At 39.7% G+C, this 24,873-nt stretch overlaps 2 non-coding genes across 2 annotated transcripts; one reads left to right on the plus strand and one right to left on the minus strand.

The window, feature by feature from the left end:
- The first annotated feature begins 278 nt into the window (after positions 1-278).
- TRNAS-AGA (transfer RNA serine (anticodon AGA)) lies at positions 279-360 on the plus strand. The gene has a single exon. It is a non-coding gene; the product is annotated as a tRNA-Ser (tRNA).
- Positions 361-3,101: 2,741 nt separating this feature from the next.
- On the minus strand, positions 3,102-3,194 carry TRNAI-UAU (transfer RNA isoleucine (anticodon UAU)). Its single transcript is given in 2 exon segments — positions 3,102-3,137; positions 3,157-3,194. It is a non-coding gene; the product is annotated as a tRNA-Ile (tRNA).
- Between the last annotated feature and the right edge of the window lie 21,679 nt (positions 3,195-24,873).

Here is a 24,873-nt window from a genome sequence, read left to right on the forward strand (position 1 = left end):
TAACCCCTTTTCTTTTTTTTCTGCCTCAGATCTGTTTCATACTGTACATTGAATGTGGTTAACAAAAAGTATTTCTCGTCATTGTTCAAAAACCCAATAGCAGCAACATTTTACAAAGATAATGTTGTTTAAACAATGTGTACAAACAAGTCATGTATTTCTCTTTATGAAAATATTCTCAAGGTTATTTGGTTCATATTGGTCATCATTCAAAAGTGAGTGTTACCCATATCCACTCAAAAGCCATCTGTGTGACTGAATTCAGTGCTACCAGCTATGTAGTCATGGCCGAGTGGTTAAGGCGATGGACTAGAAATCCATTGGGGTTTCCCCGCGCAGGTTCAAATCCTGCTGACTACGTTGACTTTTTCAGTGGTTAAGTGTTATTAAAAACTTCACTGCACTTTTCATTTTGTTTGTATCTGCTTGGCAAAGCAATCTTTACTTACTGGAATATGTGGCACATTAAAGAAGAAAACACTCTGAATTCTTCAAACATTTCCCAAGTTATACATTTTAGGGTGCTGATGGCTGTAAAACATTTAATAAAGGACTCCATTTCAATAAATGCATTGTCTTCTATTGATAAGTATCTCTATGCTGCAACATAGTGCTAAGTTGTCATTTGTGTGCAATACTTTGCACAACATAAAATAGAGGAGAAACGATTTACCCCTACAGAAAAAACTTAAGGTGACAGAGGATAATGAGCACTTTAGTGTGAGAGTGAGGGAATTCTTCCACTTTATATTTACAGATAATATTTGACTTCTTCATAATGACTGTGCTAAGTACTGCATGTATTGGGATGTGTACATTCTTTACAGTCTGCCAAAACTATATTGTTTAAATATAATGGGAATAATCAATGTTATAGTTCAACTGCTTATCACACTTCAGCACAAATAGCTTTTTGTTATGAAAAAACATTTGTAATGTTTTATTGTTTTCATTCACAAAAGCTAAGCAGGGATTTCTAAACCTGTTGAAGAAAAAAACAACTTAGCTTGAATTTTACTGAAAATGGTCATTAATGTATGTAATAATTGTACTATGACTTCCTGAAGTTTACAGAAAATTAAGACATTAATCAAATGTAAACTTTATGGAATCTTTTGTGAAACAGAATTATTCTCATTAAGAACAAATGTACTTCGTACTTTCATATTAAATTCAGAGACAGAACATTTTATATTAAAATCAGATTTAATGTTTTTGGGGCGTTCAATATGATCTTATAGGGGTTCTGTATGTTTTTGTCTTGCAGATAAAGAATATTGAATACCTAATTCTTGGACATGTTTATTTTGTTGATACTTTTGCCATAGTCTGCATATTCATAGTTCCCTCTAGATACCAAAGAGATCAATGTTGATATCCCTCCACCCTTTGTATGTCAAAATTGATCAAAAAACATGATTTTTTGAGTGAGTTGCAAAGTTCAAATGTGTTGGAATATTTTATTCTATGCTTAAGGCATTTAAAATATCTTTAATATTAACATCAAGCCTTGTTCCTTCATATTTACTTTCACTGTGTGTTACTCAAATATTCAATGTTGTTTTAGCATGTTATCCTTTAGCTTGCTATGTAATTGGCAAAAAAAAGAAGATTCTTTATTCCTCTTCTATGTTGTCATTTATGATTGCCCACTCTGATAAAGCATAAAGCATAAAGCACATAAAACTGAAAGAAAAGATGGTCGTACATGCAAAACTTCTTTCAGCACTCTTGGTTTCTCCCACATACACGATCCACTCGCCTATAGCAATAAGATAATTTATTAAATTGAAGACTCTGGTGAAATAGCATGGGGTTGTGCTACAGTGAGGATTAACTCTTAAGTGGAATTTATACTTGTTTGGATTTAAAAACGTAGAAAAACATAAACCGCGGGTGACGCCGGCATGAATGCAACATGAAAGCGGTATGAATGCGGCATGAACGTGGTGAAGTGCGGTGAAGTGCGTGGCATTCGGAAAAAAATCCCGAAAAAAGTTGGAGATGTTGGAGAATAAAAGGGGCTGCGGCTGTATAGCAAAAAGATAATTTATTAAATTGAAGACTGGTGAAATAGCATGGGGTTGTGCTACAGTGAGGATTAACTCTTAAGAGGGATTTATACTTGTTTGGATTTAAAAACAAAACGTAGAAAAACATCAACTGCGGGTGACGCAGGCATGAATGCAACATGAAAGCGGTATGAATGCGGCATGAACGTGGTGAAGTGCGGTGAAGTGCGTGGCATTCGGAAAAAATTCCCGAAAAAAGTTGGAGATGTTGGAGAATAAAAGGGGCTGCGGCTGTATAGCAAAAAGATAATTTATTAAATTGAAGACTGGTGAAATAGCATGGGGTTGTGCTACAGTGAGGATTAACTCTTAAGAGGGATTTATACTTGTTTGGATTTAAAAACAAAACGTAGAAAGCTTTTGTTCCACCACCGCCATTCAGATGCAAATTGTGTTTGAAAAAATATTTCTGGCTTGATTGAAAAGTAGAATGTGGCTTTGCTAGGGTGAATTTTAACTCTTACTGGGGTTTTGTATTGAGTTCAGATTTGTTTATTAATCATTCTCAGGAGGTAGGTGGAGGAAATGTAATAACTACAGATTATGAGAGAGGTGAGAAGTGGATTACATATGGTGAGCAAGATATAAATGTGAGAGGTGAATAGTTGGGGTAAGAAGGGGGGATAGGCTGACCCTTACTTAGTACAGATAGACAGGGTGCTCATTAAAGATAGCCTTTTTAGGATATATAAATCTGGAAAAATATGTATCCTCTAGACCCAAATAATGAGTAGCATTGGCTCCACTGGGGTATTTTGGTTTGAAAAAAGGAAGAATATGCTTGGAAAGCTCTCATTTTAAAAAATTTTTAAATCATACATCATCAATTACAAATATCTTCTTGCCCACATTGAGACACCTATTGTATTTGACTGCTTTACATTCGCTCCAATGTAAGCCAAATAGGAAAATGAGGAAATGTTGTTTTTTATGTAAAAGATTACATTTAGCAATTTACATCCATAGGCCTTTTATTTAACATTGTATACATTCAAACAATGCTATTGCTTGATGAAACAAAAAAGGATATGTTCCAGGTGAGGCTTGAACTCACAACCTCGGCATAGCTTAGCACGTACTGCCATATAAGTACCGCGCGCTAACCGATTGCGCCACTGGAGCACATGCCTGTAATTTTTCTATGTTCTTGTTGCCCCAATTGTCCTCCAAATCTGCTCTTTTAATCTCTGACATCCAAGTTAGATCATTTTCTCTTTACTCCTTTTAACCCCTTTTCTTTTTTTTCTGCCTCAGATCTGTTTCATACTGTACATTGAATGTGGTTAACAAAAAGTATTTCTCGTCATTGTTCAAAAACCCAATAGAAGCAACATTTTACAAAGATAATGTTGTTTAAACAATGTGTACAAACAAGTCATGTATTTCTCTTTATGAAAATATTCTCAAGGTTATTAAAAACTTCACTGCACTTTTCATTTTGTTTGTATCTGCTTGGCAAAGCAATCTTTACTTACTGGAATATGTGGCACACTAAAGAAGAAAACACTCTGAATTCTTCAAACATTTTCCAAGTTATACATTTTAGGGTGCTGATGGCTGTAAAACATTTAATAAAGGACTCCATTTCAATAAATGCATTGTCTTCTATTGATAAGTATCTCTATGCTGCAACATAGTGCTAAGAGGTCATTTGTGTGCAATAATTTGCACAGCATAAAATAGAAGAGAAACGATTTACCCCTACAGAAAACTTAAGGTGACAGAGGATAATGAGCACTTTAGTGTGAGAGTGAAGGAATTCTTCCACTTTATATTTACAGATAATATTTGACTTCTTCATAATGACTGTGCTAAGTACTGCATGTATTGGGATGTGTACATTCTTTACAGTCTGCCAAAACTATATATTTTAAATATAATGGGAATAATCAATGTTATAGTTCAACTGCGTATCACACTTCAGCACAAATAGCTTTTTGTTATGAAAAAGCATTTGTAATGTTTTATTGTTATCATTCACAAAAGCTAAGCAGGGCTTTCTAAACCTGTTGAAGAAAAAAACAACTTAGCTTGAATTTTACTGAAAATGGTCATTAATGTATGTAATAATTGTACTATGACTTCCTGAAGTTTACAGAAAATTAATACATTAATCAAATGTAAACTTTATGGAATCTTTTGTGAAACAGAATTATTCTCAATAAGAACAAATGTACTTCGTACTTTGATATTAAATTTAGAGACAGAACATTTTATATTAAAATCAGATTTAATGTTTTTGGGGCGTTCAATATGATCTTATAGGGGTTCTGTATGTTTTTGTCTTGCAGATAAAGAATATTGAATACCTAATTCTTGGACATGTTTATTTTGTTGATACTTTTGCCATAGTCTGCATATTCATAGTTCCCTCTAGATACCAAAGAGATCAATGTTGATATCCCTCCACCCTTTGTATGTCAAAATTGATCAAAAAACATGATTTTTTGAGTGAGTTGCAAAGTTCAAATGTGTTGGAATATTTTATTCTATGCTTAAGGCATTTAAAATATCTTTAATATTAACATCAAGCCTTGTTCCTTCATATTTACTTTCACTGTGTGTTACTCAAATATTCAATGTTGTTTTAGCATGTTATCCTTTATCTTGCTATGTAATTGGCAAAAAAAAGAAGATTCTTTATTCCTCTTCTATGTTGTCATTTATGATTGCCCACTCTGATAAAGCATAAAGCATAAAGCACGTAAAACTGAAAGAAAAGATGGTCGTACATGCAAAACTTCTTTCAGCACTCTTGGTTTCTCCCACATACAAGATCCACTCGCCTATAGCAATAAGATAATTTATTAAATTGAAGACTCTGGTGAAATAGCATGGGGTTGTGCTACAGTGAGGATTAACTCTTAAGAGGGATTTATACTTGTTTGGATTTAAAAACAAAACGTAGAAAGCTTTTGTTCCACCACCGCCATTCAGATGCAAATTGTGTTTGAATTTTTTTTTCTGGCTTGATTGAAAAGTAGAATGTGGCTTTGCTAGGGTGAATTTTAAATCTTAATGGAGTTTTGTATTGAGTTCAGATTTGTTTATTAATCATTCTCAGGAGGTAGGTGGAGGAAATGTAATAACTACAGATTATGAGAGAGGTGAGAAGTGGATTACATATGGTGAGCAAGATATAAATGTGAGAGGTGAATAGTTGGGGTAAGAAGGGGGGATAGGCTGACCCTTACTAAGTACAGATAGACACGATGCTCATTAAAGATAGCCTTTTTAGGATATATAAATCTGGAAATATGTATCCTCTAGACCTCAGGAACTGCAATTGGCATTAGATAGTGAGGCAGTTAAAGTGAGGTTTTTAAGTGATAAATACAGTTAGACTACAGTTTGACTAGAGGTGACTGGGGACTGCTTCTTTCTGCAAACTCTTAACTCAAGACAACAAACGATTCACCATGATCCAAAGGACAACACGCCCCCTCTGAGTGTGTTTCCGGAGACAGCTTGACGGACAGTTCCAGGAGAGCCGACGAGTCGCTTGGTGTGAAACGCTTCCGGTCACGGAGCGGAGGAGAGCCCTGGATGTCAGAAGTTTGAACGGAGCTGCAGCCGGTTACCAACCACTATTAAACCCCTGCTCATGATCTGTGGCAGTCCTGTAAGTAGGATTCCGGTTTTACCCACCGGATCCCACGTCTGCTACCTCATTGTTATTGTGTTTAATAAATTTATCTATTAGTAATAGTCAGCCTTGCTTGTTATATGTAGTGTTTGTTTTGTCTTGTTGGTCCTGCATGTTTAGTATTTGCATATTGCACTATTATGTGTACTTTTTGTTTATGCATTATGTTGACGGAGTCCACCTACTGAAGTCAAGCGGGGAAGATACCTCTATAGCTATCTACTATTTGAGACTCTTTCAGTGTTGGACATTTATTCCCATCTTTGGACTTATCGGCGCCGGTCTGTATTGTTTAATAATTAAAAATTAACATGGCATACTTCTGGGGTAAACCAGTACTCATCACCCTATACTTCTCCCTGAGTGCCGGTTGCAGCTCACGCAGGATGATGTCGGGCACCGTATCGATGCAAGCATATGTAGGTTGGGTTCTGGGAGCGGGTGTCCTTCTGTGAGCAGGTGTGCTTGTGGCGGTGGGCGAGGGTAGGTTGTCTGGGAGGAAGCTTTCCTCCTGTCTTGGTCGCCGTGTTGTCTCCTGGCGTGGTCTTGACGGGGTTGTCATGTTATCTTCCTCCTCAACGACATACATGTACACAAATTCTTCTGGTGGAGGGGGTGCACTTGGTGTTGGAAGGTGGTCGAAGGTCCCATTCATCACATCCATGCCACCCTCCTGCTCTGGCGTCGGGGATACAGGGGCATGAACACTGAGCAAATTATGTATCCCTGCTATGTCAGTCTCTATCTTCTCCATCCGTCGATCCATCATCTCCATCCGATGATACATCTTCTGCATCTGTTGATCCATATTTAGCATGGTCTCCAGAAGCAGATCTGTCTTTACCAGCACAGTAGAGTTCCTGGGGATATCCACACTTAAACCATTCAGCATGCGCCCCTCCCCCATGCACACACACAAGGCTCGCTCAAGGATTTGAAACTCTTATCGACAGACACCTCTCCAGAGTCATTCCGTTTCTAAAGCTTGCCATTGTGTTTTTAATCTGTCCCTAGCCGAGCATCACCTCTCTGTGCCTGCATGTAATCCTCTTTGGGATGGGAGCTACAGTACATAGCTGATGATTACTGCGCATGCATCTGTAAGTTCACCACAGCTTGCTTGCGAAGTTCAAGAGTGCGTGACCAAAAAAATATATATATATTTTTTTCTCCTCATTTCTTATTTTTATTTTCTCCACAAGCCTGCCTAAACCATCTTGATATTACGATATTCAATCTGTGCTGTAGCTTTTGACTGCGACACTGTGCGTTTGACTGCACATGGTTGATTTGTGTGTTTTTATGTATTTGGGGGTATAGGGATCAAATTATTATGATGACCTGCCTTTTGAAAATATGCCATTTCTTTGAACTGCAGTACAGCTAATCCTTCATGCAGCTGTACCCTGTACCACACTTCCCCACGCACACACACACAAGGCTCGCTCAAGGATTTGAACCTCTTATCGACAGACACCTCTCCAGAATCCATTCCGTTTCTAAAGCTTGCCATTGTGTTTTTAATCGTCAGTCCCTTGTCGAGCATCACCTCTCTGCGCCTGCGTGTCTAATTTTCCTATTGTTGGCTTTGAGTCACCTCTCTGTTAACCTCTTTGGGAAGGGAGCTAGCTGATGATTACTGCGCATGGCTCACCCATCCACCCCCCCAACCCTTTGAGGCTTTGTTACTGTAACGCTTTTAATAATCCCTTCTCGAATTTGATATGTAAATATGATTTGCACAGCACTGTGAAATTGAGAGTTAAAAAATCCATTATCTGATTCATGTTGTTGATGCAGTAAATTACCACCTTCTGGTGTAGGTGTGTGCAGGGGTTGGGGGGTTGTCAATGATTATGATTATCATGAATGTAAAGAAATATTTATTTTATTTTATCAGGGACAAAAAATACAAATATACAAATAATCATGAATAATTCAAAATGCAGTCTTTATTCAGTTCTTCTGTCAGATGGAAATTGAAGGGCGGTGGATAATCATGAATAATGCACATTGAAAATAATATTAATTAATAATATATAATATATAATAATATATATATATAATAATATAATTTTTTTCCGTCTTTATCTTCTTACTCATTCTGTGTACAGTACAGTAGTTCATTGAGTGAGGAGAGGTTTTGTGTACATTATGACTGCAGTTTAGATACTGAACACTTAACTGTACAAATAGTTAACAAACTTTACACGATACCCCCCCTCTCCACCAGTCCATCCTTTTTTTCTGAAAAGAAAAGAAAAATTAGTGCAGTTATGTGCATACTGTATTATGGCATTGTGTGCTGTATAATAATGTCAAACTAGTCTATACTGGAACTACTGTATACTGTGACGACTATTAAATACTTTGTAACCAGATGGCTGGTGCTGCTCTCTCAGGAAAGAAAAAAATTGAGCAGTTAGGTGCATACTGTGTTATGGCATTGTGTACTGTATAGCTACTCCATATTGGACAACATTATGCAGTTAGTACTGTCAAACCAATCTATACTGGAACTACTGTATACTGTGACTACTGTTAAATACTTTGTAACCAGATGGCTGGTGCTGCTCTCTCAGTGAAAAAAAAATCTGTGCCATACTTACCTGTACAGTACTATACTACCTTCCTGATGCTTGCCCATTACGCACGATCACAATGGGCAACACAGTCGCAATATGGTCAATATATTTATTGCATCGTTACACGGTGGGTACATCGTTCCAAAAACTCAGTATGCCTTGCGCCAACTCATTCTTTTTGGAGGGTTTCACGACTTTCGGATATGGTCCTTCAGCTGATGCAAGACCATTTCGATAGGATTGAAGTCTGGTGATCTGTCATTGGAGGGGGAAAAAAAGGACAATTAGTTAAAGAGGTAGAGTACACAGTAAAAACAGTGGGAAAAAATGAAACACGGTTACCGCACTTACTCCGCTGGCGTCTTCACCCAGTTGATACCGTGCTCAAGGATATGCGCTGTTGACGCGGTATGCTTCGGATCGTTGTCCTGGTAGAAACGGTGACCATCCGGGAACTCACTTGTGATGTATTCCACAATCTCAGGCACAATTTTCACTTGGAAGAAAGCTTTATTCATGATTCCTATAACAAGAAAAGAAAAGTGCTCAAAAAACTGCACACTAGTACAGTACAGTGCATAAGGCAAAAGCGTGTGACATACATTTTACTGTACTTTCAAAGATGACGATGCATCCTGGTCCACGCCTAGAGATGGCACCCCACACATGTATCTTCACTGGGTGTTTTGGATGCGGCTTCATAGATATGCAACCTTTTTTGTGGAATGCAAATTTTGCAAATCTCTCCAGCGAAACAGTAGACTCGTCAGTGAAGATGCAATCCTGGAAAGTTTCTCCGCTGTCGATCCATGCCTGGGCCTGGACCACTCTCTTGATCTTGTTAACGTCCCTTATCATAGGGTATGCTTTGTAATGACAAGGAATCATTTTATAGGTACAGTACAGTTTCTTAAACAACACTTTAACCTCCTGTACTGTCCAGTACTAACCTCACATGTCCATATTTCCATCCAATTCTGCGTTTAATCTTCTTTATGCTGGTCTCGGATACAGTGAGATTGTGATTTTGCTGCATTGTGTATTTGACCCTTAAGTCACTCATCTCATCATTCTCTTCACTTATTTTGTCGACCAGAAGAGTTGTCTCCCTACAATGTACAGAAAAACAACAATCCGGTAAGTTACAGTGCAGTAGGCCACAAGTACAGCACATCATTATAGTAAAAATAGTATAAAATGAGATAGATCTACACAATATATAGTTCTATTAATATGCAGCAATTTAAACAATAGATATACTGTATTAAATACTGTAGTTATATAAATATACCGAAATAACTATAAAATGAGATAGATCTACGCAATATATAGTTCTATTAATATGCAGCAATATAAACAATAGATATACTGTATTAAATACTGTAGTTATATAAATATACCGAAATAACTATAAAATGAGATAGATCTACACAATATATAGTTCTATTAATATGCAGCAATATAAACAATAGATATACTGTATTAAATACTGTAGTTATATAAATATACCGAAATAACTATAAAATGAGATAGATCTACACAATATATAGTTCTATTAATTAGTTACCGTTGGTGTACTCGTGCGTTGTTTGGTTTTTCCGTGTGCATGATAGCATACAGTGGTTGATGGCACAACTAGGCCAGAAGGAGCTAACCAGCGTTTGATATCTGCAATTCGTTGTCCGCTCGTGTACATTTCCTTAATTCCCATGCTGAGATCCTTTGAAATCTTTTTAACAGGCATTTCTGCGAGTAGAAAGAAATACAAACACAAGAATGTATATTACATGTTTAGTCGATGTGTATTCAATGTGCAGTGAATCCACAAAATGGAGGGTGTATTTATACGTTAATTACTCACATTAGAGTACGCTGACTTTCAACACCTGTACCTCGTCGCCATGCATAAAATGTTACACACTTTGCATAGCCCAACACTCGATGAACTTTATCGGAACTTGCCCTTGTCCAGATACTGCATTGTGCCATCTGCATTCCATGGATCAACCCCGATTCCATGGACGCAAGAAGCCACTCGCCTCTGCCGTGCCTATCACACAGAAAAAGCGAAAGGCGGCAGCCGTTTCCAAGCCAAGGGCAAAGCGACAGGCTAAGGACAATAAAGAAAACCTTCTGCTGACCCCAAAGGCTAAGGGTTTTAATACACCTTATTATGTCAAGAAGAAATTCGGTGATATACACTCAACGCAAAACAAATGGCAGCCAACCCATCTAACCCGCAGGCCACTTCCTCGTTTATGCTTCGACAACTCTGCCGCAGCTCTCCCGGAAATCTACAGCCATACTTCTCCACTACTCATCCACGACGCTGCCGCCGCTCTCCCGGAAACCCACAGCCCATCTTCGCCACTGGTCTTCGACGACGCTGCCACTGGTGCCCCTAAAATCCACGGGTCACTTTCTCCATTACGCTTAGATGAATCTGCCGCTTCTCGCCCGGAAATCCACAGGTCGCTTTCTCCATCCCTCTTCGACGACCCTGCCGCATCTCTCCCGGAAATCCACAGGTCACCTCTTCCATCCTTCTTCGATGACGCTGCCGCTTCTCTCCATTGAACACCCATCTCATCCTCCGTAGCACCCATCCACCCATTTTCCACAAAACGCCATGCACAAGAACCAGCTCGTTAGACCGCATGCTGAATGGGTTAAGTGTGGATATCCCCAGGAACTCTACTGTGCTGGTAAAGATAGATCTGCTTTTAGAGACTATGCTAAATATGGATCAACGGATGCAGAAGATGGATCAACGGATGGAGAAGATGGATCGACGGATGGAAAAGATAGAGACTGAAATAGCGGGGATACATAATTTGCTCGGTGTTCATGCCCCTGTATCCCCGACACCGGAGCAGGTGGGTGGCATGGATGTGATGAATGGGACCTTCGACCACCTTCCAACACCAAGTGCACCCCCTCCACCAGAAGAATTTGTGTACATGTATTCCGTTGAGGAGGAGGATAACATGACAACCCCGTCAAGACACGCCAGGAGACAGCACGGCGACCAAGACAGGAGGAAAGCTTCCTCCCAGATAACCTACCCTTGCTCGCCGCCACAAGCACACCCGCTCACAGAAGAACACCCGATTCCAGAACCCAACCTACATACGCTTGCATCGATACGGTGCCCGACATCATCCTGCGCGAGCTGCAACCGACACTCAGGGAGAAGTATAGGGTGATGAGTGCTGGTTTACCCCAGAAAAATACAATGTTAATTTTTAAGCACCACATGTCCTACTTGGTATTCTGCGGGTGGGTCTACAATGTAAACTACGAAGGAAATCGCGAAAAAAGGGCGCTTCCTGAAAATTTAAGAAGGACTATTGTGGAGGAATTGCGGCGCTATATTTCAATAACAGATCCTTTAATGAAAATCATTCGAGACTCCATTAATGGCATTTTGCGCCATACAAGGCATCGGCCCTGGAAGGACAATCTGGTGGGGATCGAATTTGCGTGACTGTTCAACTGTTGTTTATTTTTTGTAAATGTTTTTGTAAATGTTTTGACTTTCTGTACTTTAATAAAGGAGATGTTGCGTTTTTTAACTTGTATTAATAAAGAAATGTTTTTCCTTACTGTACACAGGACCTGCACAATTCCAGTCCCAGAGGTCCTCAAACAGGCCCGTTTTTCAAGGTGGTCCTTAAAACCAGGGCTGTTTGTGGCCCTCGAGGACTGGAGTTGTGCAGGCTTGACTGACTGTTCTGTACACCATCCTACTGTAAATGTTTTGACTTTCTGTACTTTAATAAAGGAGATGTTGCGTGTTTTGACTTGTATTAATAAAGAAATGTTTTTCCTTACTGTACACAGGACCTGCACAATTCCAGTCCCCGAGGGCCGCAAACAGGCCTTAAAACTGGGGCTGTTTGCGGCCCTCGAGGACTGTAGTTGTGTGCAGGCCTGACTGACTGTAAATGTTTTGACTTTCTGTACATAAATGTTTTCACTTGCAGTAAACCATACACCTGTTGATGTTTTGAATTGCTGTACACTTAAAATGTTTTTACATTGTATTTGTAAATAAATGTTTTTGTTCTTACTCCACCAATAAAAGAAAATGTTGATTTGTTTTAAATTGTTCCATTGTCTCCTTTTATTCTGTAACAAAATACAGTGTTTCTAGAACATACTGTACAGTACTGTCCAGGCATACTGTACTGTATACTGTAGGCATGCTCAGTACTGTACATCACAAGAGTATTAAAACAATACATGCTGTACGGGTATAGAATACACATATGTACTGGAATATATGTACTGTAGAATAAATGCATACTTTTTATTTTTCAGGTTTATTATACAGTATATATAAAAAAAGTATTGTATATGGTCTGAAAACAACAGCATACTGTTTCAGGTATTCTATACTAATCAATAACAATGGACACTAAACTGTAGACTCCGGTACTTGTTTTTTTTACTCAGATTCAGCAATGTGCAGGCATTGTAACACAAAGCGATATTATCTATCGAAATCCCTCCATTTGCCATTTTCCGCATGAGATGACACAGTTTTCTTTTCTGAGGAACAAAAAAAAAGTAAAAGTTTTACTGTAATGGTCAGTCAGTCCCCTAAAGAAGTTCCCACAGTCAGTTACACCAATAATTTTCTTGGGGGGTACCTCCTGTTCACATGCGCATGCGCCTACGGTCGATGTGATGACACGCATATGCGTTTCAAGAAGGTTCCAATGCGCATGCACCTAGCTTTTCACCAATTGTGCAGTATCTACTGTAGAAGCTGCTCAGCCAATGATATTGCTTACAGAAGAATCGCTTGACTTTTGAATCGCATTGATATTGATATTTCAAAAACAGAATAAAATACGGCAACATTACTCACCATAGACTTTGCCAATCAGCTGGCACGGAGCCACTGCCAGTCCCGTATTCTTGATCATACACGTTGTTGACAGGTGACAGCAGTACTACTACACCTGTAGTCAGCTGATGAGGCTGGAAATCGCTTAGGTATATGCAAGCTTGCTCGAATCTGTACGCGAAATCCGGCTCAGGCTGCAGGTATCCGGGCGGGGACAGACAGCAAGGGTTGCCGGTCACCAGGTTTTCACTGACGGTCGGACCGTTATTGGAAGCTGTCGCTGTCGCTGTCGCTCTCGCATTGCTTGCCAGCGACTGACATTTCTTAGTTGGTTTTAACACGACCTTTCTCCTTTTGCAGTCTCCATGATCATAGATACGGGAAAAACCCAGTGATACACACCAATAAAACAGATAATGCGCTCATTAGTGGTATATAAATGTTGAGTGATATTGTGAACAAATTAATATACAACCTTAATAGGGAGGTTTTATGCTGCAGTTTCTGGGGGATGGCTCAGCTGTCCAACTAATACAGAAAAAAGAAAAAAACAGCGCAAAAAAACCTCATGGTGTAGTATTTAAAGAATATTTATAGAATAAAAAAGGTGATTATTGCACGTACATCAGGATAAAGCATATAACAACAGGACATGTTTTGGACATGTTACCACTCTAGGAAACTGCTCCGTGTAGGCTCACTGTCTCTCTGGATGGTCCTCTTATCTTCAGTAACCGTCCCAGCAAGGGGTGCGCACCTCATTAGGAATTCACCCCACAGTGTGAGTCTCTGGTCTCCAGCGGGTCACTCGGCGGGAAGTTCAAACCTTTGTGAGGGATCTCCCGTCAGCTGTGATTGCAACAAGCGCTGTGTTCACACAGGCCGTTCCGGGTTGAGCTGCAGTCGTCCTGACGTCATCAGACGGCGTCCTTGTATCACTCCCGCCTGCTCGCGGATGGTGTAGGCGGTGAAAGTCCAAAAACATGTGCAGGAAATATGCTATATGTATAGACCACAATGGGTATTGATAAGAATAAAGATGGAACGCGCCCTCTCCTACGCGTTTCGTAATCGATACTTCTTCAGGGAACTTCCATGACTCGGCCATGACTCGGTCATGACTCGGCCATGACTCGGCCATGACTCGGCCATGACTCGGCAGCACCAAATTCAGTCACACAGATGGATCTTGAGCGGATATGTGTAAAAATCACATTTGAATGATGACAAATATGAACTATCAATATGTGGACTATGGCATAAGTATCAACGAAATAAACATGTCCAGGAATGAGGTATTCAATATTGTTAATCTGCATGAGAAACAAAGCAATACCAGGAGTGGGGTTTGAACTCTTGCAAGGTGTTGGATTTAAGAAGTCCATTGGATTTCTTAAGTCCAACACCTTAACCACTCGGCCATCCTGGTGGTGATTTAGAGATTTGATCATCTGGATTAAATGGACTTCAGCAATGTACAATGTGTCCTTAAAAGTCATATATGAAGAATGAGAACAACATAGCTAAGTGACTGTGCTTTCTGCAGCCTTTTCACCTGTTCCTGGAAATGCTAGAGTTTTTTTGCAGCAAGATTATGCTGAACAGGATTACATATTTACTTTTTGTAAAAGAGTGATCCCATATCATAAATGGAGTCAAAATGTCTAGCTTTCTTCTACTTAGTCAGGGGAAGTGCATTATACATTTATCACAATTTGCGCCTCCTAACCCATTTTTTAATCTTCTTGATTATTATAGATAGTTTTCCTTCATGGAGCATTTCACGGTGAGTAATCTCATAAAGTTAGGATATTTTTCAAGGCCATGGTTGACTTCCAATGAATAATGTATGACATTGAATGTGAAAGTCTAGGCAATAATATACATATTGTTAGTCTTTTTAGATAGATTGAATGTTATAACACTGCACTGATTAGTTCCACTTTCAAAGCCTACTCTTCCTTACCATATATATATATATATATATATCAAACATACAGGATATATTTTCCTGTATGAGAAAGGCGGGGATGGCTACATACAGTATATAGCAGTAACTGAAGAAGTAGTTACGTATAGATAAAAAGATGACTTTGTCCTTTGACATAATATTGCTGCCTGTATAAACCTAGGTTATGCAAATATACAATGTATTCCAATACTGATATCTTATTGTCTAGCCAAATGTCACGGGAGACCAGCACTTTTAACACCTTCTATACCTTTCAGGGATCTTTCAATAGGCAAAACAAGATAGTGGAATAAAATGGGGTTTATTTGAGTGAAACTCGTGGACAACAATGAATATAAAAAATACAGAAGAAATACAGACTTACTTCTGGACTGGGGTCGAAAACTAGTCTCAAATACGTGCAGGGCGCCTACTTTGATAGGCTTACTCTGACTGGGAAGTCCTCCCTGGCTTCCTGGTACTCTTTTCAGGTTAAATACCAAACCGTGACAGCCACCTTCTATTTTCAGAACTTGGTCCCAGCGTCTGACTCTGACTATGCAGAGAGCTCCGATAAATCAGTTCTCGCCAGGTTTCCTCCAAAAGTGCCTCTAGCTATTCAGGAAGCTGCGGTAACCTGGCGAAAAGAATCAAATTCGCCATTTATTTTTGGCGTACAAAAAAATCCGCCAACCGTTTTGCGAGAAGCCCTTTTTCGCATTGCATCGCCAGTATCTAAAACTCGTGCGATTCTAGGAGCCCCGATCAGCTTCTTGTTGCTGTTTGGGGCTCTAGAATGGCAAATTTACCTCCAAATTGACCCCGCCGCAAAAAGTTGGAAACAAATTGGGGATGAGCGGATCCGCCAATACTGCACTTAGTAAAAATGTGGAATTCATTACCCATGGAGACTGTGATGGCAGATAAAATATATTTGTTCACAAACAGGTTGACATCTTTTTAGATAGGAAAGGTATATATACCAAATAAGTATACTTGGGAAGGATGTTGATCCAAGGATTCATCCGATTGACAATTCTTGGAGTCAGGAAGGAATTTATTTTTCCCCTTATGAGATATCATTGGATTATATGACTCTGGGTTTTCTTTGTTGCCTTCCTGTGGATCAATAAGTAAGTATAGATATAGGATAAAGTATCTGTTGTCTAAATTGAGCATAGGTTAAACTTGATGGACGTACGTCTTTTTTAAACCTCATCTACTATGTAACTATGAAAAAGGAGTAAAGGGAAAATGATCTAACTTGGATGTCAGAGATTAGAAGAGCAGAGTAGGAGGGCAATTGGGGCAAGAAGAACAAGGACAAACCAGTTTCCACCAAAAAGTTATCAATTTTATTATTTTGTTTTGTCAAGACAATTTATTACTACTTTATTACTACTGTTTCGCTGGAGAGATTTGCCACCTTTGCATTCCACAAAAAAGGTTGCATATCTATGAAGCCGCGTCCAAGATACCCTGTGAAGATGCATGTGTGGGGTGCCATCTCTAGGCATGGACCAGGATGCATCGTCATCTTTGAAGGTACAGTAAAATGTATGTCACACGCTTTTGCCTTACGCACTGTACTGTACTAGTGTGCAGTTTTTTGAGCACTTTTCTTTTCTTGTTATAGGAATCATGAATAAAGCTTTCTTCCAAGAGAAAATTGTGCCTGAGATTGTGGAATACATCTCACGTGAGTTCCCGGATGGTCACCGTTTCTACCAGGACAACGATTTGAAGCAAACGCGTCAACAGTGCATATCCTTGAGCGCGGTATCAACTGGGTGAAGACGCCAGCGGAGTAAGTGCGGTAACCGTGTCTCATTTTTTTCCACTGTTTTTACTGTGTACTGTATTTCTTTAACTAATTGTCCTTTATCCCCTCTCCAATGACAGATCGCCAGACTTCAATCCTATCGAAATAGTCTGGCATCAGCTGAAGGACCATATCCGAAAGGTCGTGAAACCCTCCAAAAAGGATGAGTTGGCGCAAGGCATACTGAGTTTTTGGAACGATGTACTCACCGTGGAACGATGCAATAAATATATTGGCCATAGTGCGACTGTGTTGCCCATTGTGATCGTGCGTAATGGGCAAGCATCAGGAAGGTAGTATAGTACTGTACTGTAGTATTGTAAGTACAGTATTATACAGGTAAGTATGGCACCGATTTTTTCTTTCCTAGTAGTCAGAGTATACAGTAGTTGCAGTATAGAGTAATTTGACAGTACTATACAGCATACAATGCCATAATACAGTATGCACATAACTGCACTCATTTTTTGTTTTCTTGTTTTTTCAGAAAAAAAGGATGTACTGGGGGTGAGGGGGGGGGGTATTGTTTAAAGTTTGTGAACAGTTTGTATAGTTAAGTTTACAGTATCTAAACTGCAGTCATGATGTACACAAAACCTCTCCTCTCTCAATAAACTACTGTACTGTACACATAATGAGGAAGAAGATAAAGACGGATTTTTTTTATTAATATATATATATTATTATATATTATATATTATTAATTAATATTATTATCAATGTGCATTATTCATGATAATCCACGGGCCCTCAATTTCCATCTGACAGAAGAACTGAATAAAGACTGCATTTTGTATAATTCATGATTATTTTATATTTGTTTTTTGTTCCTGATAATATAAAAGAAATATTTCTTTACATTCATGATAATCATAATCATTGACAGCCCCCCCCCCACACCTACACCAAAGAAAAAGAATGACAAAAAGTGGTAATTTACTGCATCAACAACATGAATCAGATAATGTTTTTTTTAACTCTCAATTTCACAGTCCTGTGCAAATCAGATTTCCATATCAAATTCGAGAAGGGATTTTCAAAAGCGTTAACGTAAACAAAGCCTCATAGGGTTGGGGGGGTGGATGGGTGAGTCATGTGCAGTAATCATCAGCTAGCTCCCTTCCCAAAGAGGATTACAGAGAGGTGACTCTAAAACAACAATAGGAAAATTAGGCATGCAGGCGCAGAGAGGTGATGCTCGGTTAGGGACGGATTAAAAACACAATTGCAAGCTTTAGAAACAGAATGGCTCTGGAGAGGTGTCTGTCGATAAGAGTTTCAAATCCTTGAGCAAGCCTTGTGTGTGCGGGGGGGAGGGGGGTACAGTGTACAGCTGCATGAAAGATTAGCTATACTGCAATTCAAAGAAATGGCATATTTTCAAAAGGCAGGTCATCATAATAATTTGATCCCTACACCCCCAAATACAGTACATAAAAAGCACACAAATCAACCATGTGCAGTCAAACGCACAGTGTCACAGTCAAAAGCTACAGCACAGATTGAATATCGTCATATCAAGATGGTTTAGGCAGGCTTGTGGAGAAAATAAAAATAAAAAATCACTCTTGAACTTCGCAAGCAAGCAGGAATGTGATTGAAACCACAAAGAAACACATTCAAAGAAATGGTGTGGGAGAGGTGTACTGCACTGTAGAGAAGATAAGAAGTTGAAATACCCAGCAGTGCAGTAAATTATCCTGTGTGTGTGCGGGGGCGAGCGAGGGGAGAGAGCTGTATATGACAAAATGTGATACTGTTACAGTACTGTACACGCCTATGCGTTTCAACAATTTTCAAATGAGACATATACAGCACTGCAAATGCATGTATAAATATGCAAATTTACAATTACTGCACGTGCACACGCAGACTGTGTACTGACAAAGGTTGAACTGCTAAAGTATTAGACTTCGAAGACAACAGATCGCGAATGCCCCCCTGAGTTTTTAGACGGTATTGCAGTATTGCAGACAGCGATAATAAAATGCTAATATTACAAGCGCTAAAATACCGCAATACACTCCGGACAAAAAAAAAAGAAAATGCGTCTGTCCGCGGTTATCAGAGTTGAGCCGCTACAGCCGCACGAGGCTAAAGGCAGCTTCCACTGTATCTGTAATTAAAAAGTGGAAGAATTCCCTCACTCTCACACTAAAGTGCTCACTATCCTTTGTCACCTTAAGTTATTTCTGTAGGGGTAAACCGTTTCTCCTCTATTTTATGTTGTGCAAAGTATTGCACACAAATGACCTCTTAGCACTGTGTTGCAGCATAGAGATACTTATCAATAGAAGACAATGCATTTATTGAAATGGAGTCCTTTATTAAATGTTTGTCCACCTTAGCGCTCTCTCTACCTCTTCTAGTTGTATTTTTTTGAGCTCCATTCGAGCTCTTTCTAATAATTTATATAGTTTTTTTGAGGGGTTCTGTTTGTGCTTTTGTTCGATATTGGCCAAATTGTCCTCTGCCACTTTATATTGTTTTATTTTTTCTTTTCTTTTTTATGCTGCGATAGAAATAAGGTCCCCTCTAATTGAGGCCTTGTGTGCCTCCCAGAGCGTTGTCAGGGAGGACACTGAGCCTTTGTTTAGTCGAAAATATTCTTTGAGTTTTTGTTTAATTACGCTCTTTGTTTCTAGCGAATTTAACAGAGAGTCGTTTAATTTCCAGGGATATTTACTGTTTTTGCTAAAGGGCAGGGAGAGCGCTAATTCGATAGGGGCATGGTCCGACCAGGATATAGATCCTATGTTAGACTGGGCGGATGCCTGGAGAATATTTTTGGTACCCAAGAAATAGTCAATCCTCGAATAGGACTGATGAGGGGCTGAGAAAAACGTATATGAGGGGCCGAGAAAACCGCTGACCTGGGTGCTGGGCTCTCCATATGTCTAACAGGGAGAAGCTTTGCATTATTTCTTTAAACTCCTTCGCTTCTTTGAGAGTAGTTCTGGAGTGTCCAGACTCCGAGGGGTCTGATTTATCCACTTCCGGGATACTTGACATATTAAAATCTCCTGCTACAATCAGTGAGGAGAGGGATAGCAGGTCCAAAGACTCCAGGACCTCTGTCAAAAATTCAGTTTGGTGGTCATTCGGAGCATACATGTTACATAGGGTTACAGGAGATCCTGAGAGGGAACCCTGAATCACAAGGAACCTGCCTCCCGGGTCTTTGACTATTTTTTCCATTATAAAGGGAGTATTATGTTTGAATAGGATAGCTAAAAGTATATAAGTATATCCCCCTTGGTTTTTTTCAGCTCCTGAAGGGCTAGTTTCCTTTTCCTGTGTGAGTTGAGCCCCTTGACATTCATAGATATTAATTTTATTGAATCTAGGGAAGCCATGTATGTCTATGTTTGTGAGCACGTATGGGCTTATCCACTTTCCCAGGGTGGAGGCTCGATTGTCGTAGTTCTCTTTTTACGCTGGGGTTTCCATTCCTTCTTTTTAGAGTCCCGCTAGTGGTAGACATGAATGCCTGGGGGGGAGGGGAGGGAGGAGGCTGGGAGCAAGTGGGGGGAGGGGAGAGATGGGGAGCAGAATGAAAATGGGTTCCTTACAAACCCAGTGTTGGTATCCTCCATCACTCTAGTGAGGAGGTGTTTGGGCCTATTGCCCATGTGAGAGCTTCCTAGGTGGTCCGCACAGGTGTAAGTCAAGGGAGACGTCCCTGACCCCTGCAGATTTATAAAGTGATTAAAATCATTTAAGCTTTCTTGGAGAGAGTATTTTTAACTCTTGAATCCTAAACCTTATAGGGATTTGGCAGGACATTGGGGTGTAGGGGGAGGGGGGAGGCAAGCCAAAACCGCGGGGGGGGGAAAGGGGTCAGATGGGGGGGCATAAGAAAGCCAGGGGGGTGGGGAAGTGGGGCAGGGAAGTGCGAGGGGGGGTGGAGACATCGGGGATGGGGGGTCAGGGGGTTATTATGAAATTCCTAGGGCATTCACAGTATACCTTGCAAATAGTAATATCATACATTTTGTTATTATTAATACTTTTATGTACGTTAGTATTCTGTGGACACGTGAGGGGAGTAGGGAGGGGGGAAGGGGGGAGAAGGGAGGGGGGAAGAGAAACCCGTTTTCATTTATATCAGTCTTCAACAGATAAACTTAATACTTTAGCTATGTCAACAGAGAAAGTTATATACAAGTAAGCAGTTTACTTCCATTTTATATTCATTCCCGCAGCTTCTGTGTACATCATCCCCTCCCCTCAACTATCCCCTCCGGGGGTGATCTTAATAAAACCTACTATCCTCGTCGGGTAGGGAGGAGGAGAGAGGAGGTAGGGGGGTGGGAAAGGGATGGAAGGGGGGTGGGAAAGGGATGGAGGGGGGGGTGGGAAAGGGATGGAGGAGTGGGGTGGGAAAAGGATGAAGGGGGGGGGAGGAGAAGAAACCCATTTTCCTTTATCTCAGTCTTCAGCAGATACATTTATTACTTTAGCTATGTCAGCAGAGGAGGTTATATACAAGTAAACAGTTTACTTCCATTTTATACACATTCCCACAGCTTCTGTGTACATCATCCCCTCCCCTCAACTATCCCCTCCGGTGGGGATCTTAATAAAAACTACTGTCCTCGTTGGGAGGGAGGGAGGGGGGGAAGGAAGGGAGAGAGGGGGGAGGAAGGGGTAGAGGGGGGAAGGAAGGGTGAGAGGGGGAAGGAAGGGGGAGAGGGGGGAAGGAAGGGGGGAAGGAAGGGGGGGAAGGAAGGGTTGGAATGGGGGGAAGGAACAGGGGAGGGGGAAGGAAGGGGGGCAGGGGGGGGAAGGAAGGGGGGAGGGGGGGGGAAGGAAGGGCAGGGGGGAAGGAAGGGGGAGGGGGGAAGGAACGGGGTAGGGGGGAAGGAAGGGGAGGAGGGGGGAAGGAAAGGGGAGGAAGGGGGGAAGGAAAGATGGGGGAAGAAAGGGGGGAAGGAAGGGGGGATGGGGGGGAAGGAAAGTGAGGGAAGGAAGGGGAGGAAGGAAGGGGGGAAGGAAGGGCGGGAGGGGGGAAGGAAGTGGGGGAGGGGGGGAAGGAAGGTGGGGGAGAAGGAAGGGGAGGAGTGGGAGGAATCACCTCATCCTTTTTTGTTTCATCAACCAATAGCATTGTTTGAATGTATACAATGTTAAATAAAAGGCCTATGGATGTAAATTGCTAAATGTAATCTTTTACATAAAAAACAACATTTCCTCATTTTCCTATTTGGCTTACATTGCAGAGAATGTAAAGCAGTCAAATACAATAGGTGTCTCAATGTGGGCAAGAAGATATTGGTAATTGATGATGTATGATTAAAAAAAATTAAAAAATGAGAGCTGTCCAAGCATATTCTTCCTTTTTTCAAACCAAAATACACCAGTGGAGCCAATGCTACTCATTATTTGGGTGTAGAGGATACATATATTTCCAGATTTATATATCCTAAAAAGGCAATCTTTAATGAGCATAGTGTCTATCTGTACTAAGTAAGGTTCAGCCTATCCCCCCTTCTTATCCCAACTATTCACCTCGCACATTCATATCTTGCTCACCATATGTAATCCACTTCTCACCTCTCTCATAATCTGTAGTTATTACATTTCCTCCACCTACCTCCTGAGAATGATTAATAAACAAATCTGAACTCAATACAAAACCCCATTAAGAGTTAAAATTCACCCTAGCAAAGCCACATTCTACTTTTCAATCAAGCCAGAAATATTTTTTCAAACACAATTTGCATCTGAATGGCGGTGGTGGAACAAAAGCTTTCTATTTTTTGTTTTTAAATCCAAACAAGTATAAATCCCTCTTAAGAGTTAATCCTCACTGTAGCACAACCCCATGCTATTTCACCAGTCTTCAATTTAATAAATTATCTTTTTGCTATACAGCCGCAGCCCCTTTTATTCTCCAACATCTCCAACTTTTTTCGGGAATTTTTTCCGAATGCCACGCACTTCACCGCACTTCACCACGTTCATGCCGCATTCATACCGCTTTCATGTTGCATTCATGCCGGCGTCACCCGCGGTTTATGTTTTTCTACGTTTTTAAATCCAAACAAGTATAAATTCCACTTAAGAGTTAATCCTCACTGTAGCACAACCCCATGCTATTTCACCAGAGTCTTCAATTTAATAAATTATCTTATTGCTATAGGCGAGTGGATCTTGTATGTGGGAGAAACCAAGAGTGCTGAAAGAAGTTTTGCATGTACGACCATCTTTTCTTTCAGTTTTACGTGCTTTATGCTTTATGCTTTATCAGAGTGGGCAATCATAAATGACAACATAGAAGAGGAATAAAGATTCTTCTTTTTTTTGCCAATTACATAGCAAGCTAAAGGATAACATGCTAAAACAACATTGAATATTTGAGTAACACACAGTGAAAGTAAATATGAAGGAACAAGGCTTGATGTTAATATTAAAGATATTTTAAATGCCTTAAGCATAGAATAAAATATTCCAACACATTTGAACTTTGCAACTCGATCAATTTTTACATACAAAGGGTGGAGGGATACCAATATTGATCTTTTGGTTATCTAGAGGGAACTATGAATATGCAGACTATGGCAAAAGTATCAACAAAATAAACATGTCCAAGAATTAGGTATTCAATATTCTTAATCTGCAAGACAAAAACATACAGAATCCCTATAAGATCATATTGAACGCCCCAAAAACATTAAATCTGATTTTAATATAAAATGTTCTGTCTCTGAATTTAATATCAAAGTATGAAGTACATTTGTTCTTAATGAGAATAATTCTGTTTCACAAAAGATTCCATAAAGTTTACATTTGATTAATGTCTTAATTTTCTGTAAACTTCAGGAAGTCACAGTACAATTATTAGATACATTAATGACCATTTTCAGTAAAATTCAAGCTAAGTTGTTTTTTTCTTCAACAGGTTTAGAAAGCCCTGCTTAGCTTTTGTGAATGATAACAATAAAACATTACAAATGCTTTTTCATAACAAAAAGCTATTTGTGCTGAAGTGTGATAAGCAGTTGAACTATAACATTGATTATTCCCACTATATTTAAACAATATAGTTTTGGCAGATTGTAAAGAATGTTCACATCCCAATACATGCAGTATTTAGCACAGTCATTAAGATGAAGTCAAATATTATCTGTAAATATAAAGTGGAAGAATTCCCTCACTCTCACACTAAAGTGCTCATTATCCTCTGTCACCTTAAGTTTTTCTGTAGGGGTAAACCGTTTCTCCTCTATTTTATGTTGTGCAAAGTATTGCACACAAATGACCGCTTAGCACTATGTTGCAGCATAGAGATACTTATCAATAGAAAACAATGCATTTATTGAAATGGAGTCCTTTATTAAATGTTTTACAGCCAGCAGCACCCTAAAATGTATAACTTGGAAAATGTTTGATGAATTCAGAGTGTTTTCTTCTTTAGTGTTCCACATATTTCAGTAAGTAAAGACTGCATTGCCAAGCAGATACAAACAAAATGAAAAGTGCAGTGAAGTTTTTAATAACACTTAACCACTGAAAAAGTCAACGTAATCAGCACGATTTGAACCTGCGCGGGAAACACCAATGAATTTCTTGTCCAACGCCTTAACCACTCAGCCATGACTACATAGCTGGTAGCACTGTATTCAGTCACACAGATGGCTCTTGAGCGTATATGGGTAACACACACTAATGATTGATAACCAATATGAACCAAATAACCTTGAGAACATTTTCATATAGAGAAATACATGACTTGTTTGTACACATTGTTTAAACAACATTATCTTTGTAAAATGTTGTTGCTATTGGGTTTTTGAACAATGACGAGAAATACTTTTTGTTAACCACATTCAATGTACAGTATGAAACAGATCTGAGGCTGAAAAAAAAGAAAAGGGGTTAAAAGGAGTAAAGGGAAAATGATCTAACTTGGATGTCAGAGATTAAAGAGCAGATTTTG

This window comes from Ascaphus truei, chromosome 15 (assembly GCF_040206685.1).
Source record: "Ascaphus truei isolate aAscTru1 chromosome 15, aAscTru1.hap1, whole genome shotgun sequence".
In the NCBI taxonomy this organism is placed as follows: domain Eukaryota; kingdom Metazoa; phylum Chordata; class Amphibia; order Anura; family Ascaphidae; genus Ascaphus; species Ascaphus truei.